Below are 6000 nucleotides of genomic sequence, written 5' to 3' on the forward strand. Positions count from 1 at the left end.
TTAGCTTGGTAGGAGATCTCTTGGGGCATCCTCAAGGGATCTGTGCTAATTAACATTTTTATCAATGGCTTGGATAAAATACAGGGCACATTCATCAAATGTGCAGATGTCTGGAAGCTGGCAGAGATAGGGAACATACTGGGTGGCAGAACCAGGATCCAAAAAATTCTCGACAAGGCGGGAACATTAGGCTGAATCTTAACAAGACGAAAGGCCACAGGCATAAAGTCTTACGATTAGGTGCAAAAAAAAAATCCATTTTGCAAGTGGAAGAGGAGGTAGATCCAGTTAGACAGCAGCTTATTTGAAAAAGATCTGGGGATTTTAGTGGACTGCAAGCTCAAGATGAAGGAGCAGTGTGATAGGAGCAGCCAAAAAACCTAATGTGATCTTGAACAGCTTTGAGAAAGACGGAGCTTATACGGAAACAGAGCAAACTCCCTGTCCTGCCCCACTCCTTTATTTTTAGAAATATTAAGAAGACACTTAAAAATCATCCTGGTCTGAAGGCTTTGGCCTAATCTGAAGGGAGAAACTAATTAATACTTAATCAAGCTTCTCAGTAAATAATGTCCATCAGTAAAATCCTTTTCACTGGCAGTCCTCCGTGCTTGGATTGTTCTCCCTCTTTGTCTCCATCTTCCTTCAGATCCCATTTCTAAATGCTGTGATTCTAGGGACTAGAGATAAGATACAGGTCATTTCAGTTGTGTCTGATTCTTGTCCCCCTTTGGGGTTTTCATTGGCAAAGATGCTGAGTGGTTTGCCATTTCCTTCTTCATCTTATTTTACAGATGAGGAAACTGAGGCAGATGGGGTGAAGCAACTTGCCTAAGGTCACACAGCAAGTAAGGTGTCTGAGGTGGGATTTGACCTCAGGTCTTCTTGATTTCTTGCCCTATCATATGCACCACCTACTTGCCCAGGAGGGGAATGCATGGGCCCAAGGACAACTGCTCTCCTGTCCCAGAAGCAAAATGGGTGGAGGGTATCTCCTTCGTGGGGCAGCTAGGTGGCACAGTGGATAGAATGCCTGGAGTCAGGAAGACCTGAATTCAAAGAAGCTATATACAGGATTAACAGGAAATAATTAATGGAGGAAGGCATTAGAATTAATGAGGATTCTGAAAGGCGTTCAGTCACAGGGTCAGGGCATCCATCTTCTCCTAGAAGAAAAGAAAAGGTTGAGGAGTCTTTTGTGGGACCCTAGAGTGAAGTCAAGCCAACAAGCTTGACTCCTACTATGTGCCAGGCATTTAGATGTCTATTTTAATTCCTTCTTCCCATTTTACAAGTCTCAGAGACTGATAATTTCCCTTTCTTCCCTCCATGCTTGAATGTTCCACTCCCAGTCTTGCCCAAGAAGATGTGGGAATTGCCCTAGGTAATCTACAAGCCTGGAGGTCCATGGGAGGGCTTGAGAAACAATGGCAGGGGGGTGGGGTGAGGGGAGATGGTGGGGAGGAAATTGGAGTGTCTTAAGTTTTGAGGACTGTGGGTAATGCCAAGGGCAGGAAATGATGCTTGGGAACTGGGTGGGGGGAGTAGAAGAGAAGAAGGCAACAGATCTACTCCAACCAGATGTTGATGACCTTGAGGCTACCTCAGGGATGACAACGAAAGCAGTGGTGCATTGCAAAGCATGCTGGACTCTGAGGCACAGGACTTGAGTTGGAATCCTGGCTGTGTGACCCCAGCCAATCTGTAAAGTGAGGGGTTGGACTGGTTAGCTACTAAAGTTCTTTCACCTTTAGATCCGGGATCCTAAGATTAGATGACCTTCACAAGATGCCTTCAGAGGAGAAGGTGATTAGCTTCTCTGGGCTTCGGTTTACTCATCTGTAAAACAAGGGGTTGGATTAGATGGCCAACCACCTAACCAAGGGGCCTTGACCTGGGTCCCTTTTAGCTTTCATCCATGATCTTGAGGGTAGGGTACATTCCTGATTCCTGGATGACCCCCCTCATGTTGTTGGCTCCCCATTGGGTAAGGTGTAGTGCAGTTTGTAGATGCTGCTCTTAGAGTCAAGAAGGCAAAAGTTCAAATCTTGCCTGTGTGTAAATCGTTTCACTTTTCTCAGCTCCTCATCTGTAAATTGAGGAACGCTAGCTATTATCTTTGCTACAGACTGTCCTAGCTATACCACACCGATCTTCTGGCATGGCACACTGTCCCTTGGAGGTCTCTCAGCCTCCAAGCCTGGGTAGTCCTGCCCTTGAACCAGAGAAGCAATGCAGCAACCCTCAAGAACCACTCCTTTGCTTTGGAGGCAGATAGATGAGCCTTCTCCCACATCCCCCTAGCCTGACCCTCTTCCTGTGTAGAGCTATCTAGTCTCCTAGATATATTTTTGTGTTGCACCCCACACCTAGCATACTGCAAGCTCTGTTTCTAAGACTGCCCCACCAGTTAAGTGAAGGAGATGTTCCAGCTCTGGCAGATGTTAGATTCAAAGCCCATGGATGGACACCATTTATTACAGAGGAGAGGCCCCCTGCTGGAGGATTTTGGAGACCAGCATAGAAACATTGACCATCTAGGGTTGAGGGGTCCTTGTCTCTGCCAAGTGTCATAAAACAGAGCTTGTGTTAGGAGGAACCTCTCCTAGTACTGTGCAAGGGAGGGCATGGTCACTCATCTCAAGTATCTTAGTTTGCATAAGCTTGGTCTAAAGTGGGTTCCCCACTGCAGGTTCCCCACCCCCAGCTAGACTGATCCTTGTAGAATGAGCCAGGTGACTACAAGGGTTGTGGTGGGCACACTGTGGTCAGTAGGATCCCTACTGGCTAAGTTGTTGCTCCTGGAACTCACAGAGGGCAGCCATATTTCAAGGATTTTGGTTTTGTCAAGGTGGCAACTCCTCCTGTGAGCTTTCTCCCACTAATGCAGATTGCAACCCATCTATGATTTAGGATATAGTTTCACAGAGTATGTAGAAAGGTTAAGTGACTTACTCATGGTCACACACTCAGTCAATCAATATGTATTCATTAAGTGAATACCACGTAATAAGCACTGTGCTGGGTGCTTGGGACATAAATACAAAAGTGAGATAGTTTTTGCCTCAAAGAGTTTGCATTCTACCGCATGGAAAAGCAGGGACAGGGAACATCTTTACAGATAAGTAAACATACAAAAAAAGTACAGTCATGAGAAGGGGCACCACCCCATGGTGGGGGCGGGGCTCAGGGAAGGCTTCTTAAATGAGGTGGCCCTCAGTTGAGCCTGAAATGGAGCTAGGAGTTCCAAGACATGGAGGTGATGATAGAGTTAAAAGCCGATACAGAGGCACACAGTGGGAGGAGGTAGAGTTGTATAGTGCAGCGAGCAGGCAGTTTGACTGAGTATAGAGTGTATAGAGGGGAGTGATGTGTAATCTCTCTGCAAAGAGAATCGGATTATAAAGGGTCTGAAATGACAAAAGCATTTGCATTTCATCCTCAAGACAATAAGTAAGCACTGAAGCTTCCTGAGCAGGAGAGAGATGCAGGCCGCCTGAACTTTAGATTAGTACCATTGTGGAGGATGGAACAGAGAGGGGAGAGATAGGATACGGGACAAACAATTGTGAGGCTGTTGCAATAGTCTGGACAAGAGGAGCTTGGATGGGGGTGGCAGGGCTGTGAGTAGAAGGAAAGGAACCCACACAGGAGGTAGAATTGACAAGACTTGACAACTTATTGGATACAGGGTGGGAATGAGTAAGACCGAAGAGCCAAGGATGACACCAAGGTTGTAAACCCAGGTGACAGGGGAACTGTGGGGCTAGAGGCAGAAACAGGACAGTTAAGAGGGCTTGGTGTAGGGCAGGGCTTCTGCTGTTATGTAAGGTTTGTTTTTTTCTTTTTGAATGTGTAATAAATTCAACATGTAACTTTCAAAGTCATCCTGCTTGTCTGTGAATCCTTCTCGCCTTAATTCTGCTCTCTTTGGGTCATTAAAAATATACTTGGATGACCCTCTTTTTCTTTTTTCTTTGAAGAGCAACCCTACCCCTACTCTGTTTTTTGCTTCCCACCCTCCCTTTGGGGAAAATAAAAGAAATACAAAGCCCTTGTAACAAATATTCATAGTCGGAATAAATCCCCATATTGGCCATGGACCATGGCCACCATGGCCATCTCTTTTAGGCAGACCCAGAGATAAATCAGACTGACTCATTAGCAACTGAAGTTGGCAACCACTAGAAACTCCAAACAATTTCCCCCTTTTCTTAATGATGCTTGGGATACAATGTACTATTGTATACCATAAATATTACTATACTACATATTGTATATATATATACATACTATATATATATATATATATATATACATACTATATATGCAATATATTACTATATATTGTATACTCTAAATAATACTATAAATATAGTATTATGCGATTTGCACAAAGAATAGGGCATCTGTAAGTTCACCTGCAGTATCGCATCCCAAATTGTGGAAATAATTCACAAGTAGCTCATGAAGCAGTGAGACATAAAGGATAGAGCACTAGACTTAAGAGTCAGAAAGACCTGGGTTCAAATCCTGTTTCCAACACATTAACTGTGTGACCATGGGCAAGCGGTTTAACCTCTCTGAGATTTAGCTTCCCACCTGTAAAATGGGAATAATACCACTAGTACTAGTTACCTCACAGAGTTGTTGTGAGGCTCAAATGAGATGTCTGTGAGTAGTGATCAGACCTGAAAAGCCCTGTATAATGAGCTTTGTAGTGTGAGGTAAGTTACTTCATCACTAAGCCTCAGTTTCCTTATGTGTAAAATGAAGGTAATAATTCCTAGAGTCCCTACATTAGAGTACCAACTTCAGCTTGTTGTGGGACTTAAATGAGAATAATTTATATATATTTCTTTGCAAATTTTAAAATGCTATATAAATATTATTATTTTGGGGGTCGCTTATAAATAATAAATAAGAAAGTTGGGAAGAATGGGGAAGAATTACAAAGATTTGGAGTCAGGAGATTAATATAGAGAGTATCCCAAGCAAGGTATCTGATTCCCCACCCCCACCCCCACCCCCACCCTGCCACTTTAGTTCAAATTTTGCCTTAGACACTTACTACTGGGTGACCCTGGGCTAGTCACTTAAACCACTGTTGGCCTCAATTTCTTCATCTGTAAAATGGAAATAATTATAGTACCTACCTCCCAGGGTTGTTGTGAGGATTAAATAAGTTAATATTTGTAAAAGCACTTAGCATAGTACTTGGCACATACTAAGCACTTAATAAATGTTTGTTTCTTTTTTTCTTTTCCTCTAGGATGCCAGGGTCCTACAAACTGCAATATCCAGTTCTGGGGAAGAGCCTTGAGTCCTGGCCTCTCTCTGGGCCTCAGTTTCCCACTTTGTGAAATGAAGGATTTAACAAAACCTCAGAGTTGGAAAGGACCTCAGAGATGAGCCCATTCAACCTAGAACCCAGACATCAATCCTTTCTACAAAGTACCCAATAAATGGTAATTCAACCTCCATTTGAAGGCCTTCAATGAGAGAAATCCCATTAACTCCTGAGTCAGCACATTCTACTTTTCAACATTTCTAATTTTAGGACATTTTTCTATCCAGTGAGCTTACATCTCTGGTTTCTAGGTCTGCTCTCTGGCTTAAGCAGAACAATTCTAATCTTTCCACATATCATCCCTTCTGATACTTGAGGGTCAAGATTAATTACCTACTAAATCTCTGCTCCGTGTTAAATAATATAACAACAATAATAGGTGATATTTATATAGCACTTTAAGGTTTGGAAAGTATTTATGTATAGAAACTCATTTGATCTTCAATGAGAATTAGGTACAATAATGATAATGACAGCTGGTATTTATATCATACTTTAAGGTTGATGAAGTGCTTTATATGTGTTATCTCATCTGATTCTCACAATAACCCTAGCAAATAGGTGCTATTATTATCCCCATTTTACAGATAAGAAAACTGAGGCTAAGAGATTAAGTGCTTTGTCTAGAACCCAATAGTTATTAAGGGCCT

At 42.8% G+C, this 6000-nt stretch overlaps 1 long non-coding RNA gene across 1 annotated transcript in view; it reads left to right on the forward strand.

Annotated features, from left to right (window-relative positions):
• Nucleotides 1-5483, forward strand: part of LOC110200193 (uncharacterized) — a 51624-nt gene extending 46141 nt beyond the window's left edge. The window contains exon 4 of the long non-coding RNA XR_013487405.1: nt 5273-5483. This is a non-coding gene — a long non-coding RNA (uncharacterized LOC110200193). The remainder of the gene's footprint in view (nt 1-5272) is intronic.
• The last annotated feature ends 517 nt before the right edge of the window (nt 5484-6000 follow it).

The sequence above is a fragment of the Phascolarctos cinereus genome, unplaced genomic scaffold (genome assembly GCF_003287225.1).
Source record: "Phascolarctos cinereus isolate Bilbo 61053 unplaced genomic scaffold, phaCin_HiC Scaffold_5;HRSCAF=322, whole genome shotgun sequence".
NCBI classification, from domain to species: Eukaryota; Metazoa; Chordata; class Mammalia; order Diprotodontia; family Phascolarctidae; genus Phascolarctos; species Phascolarctos cinereus.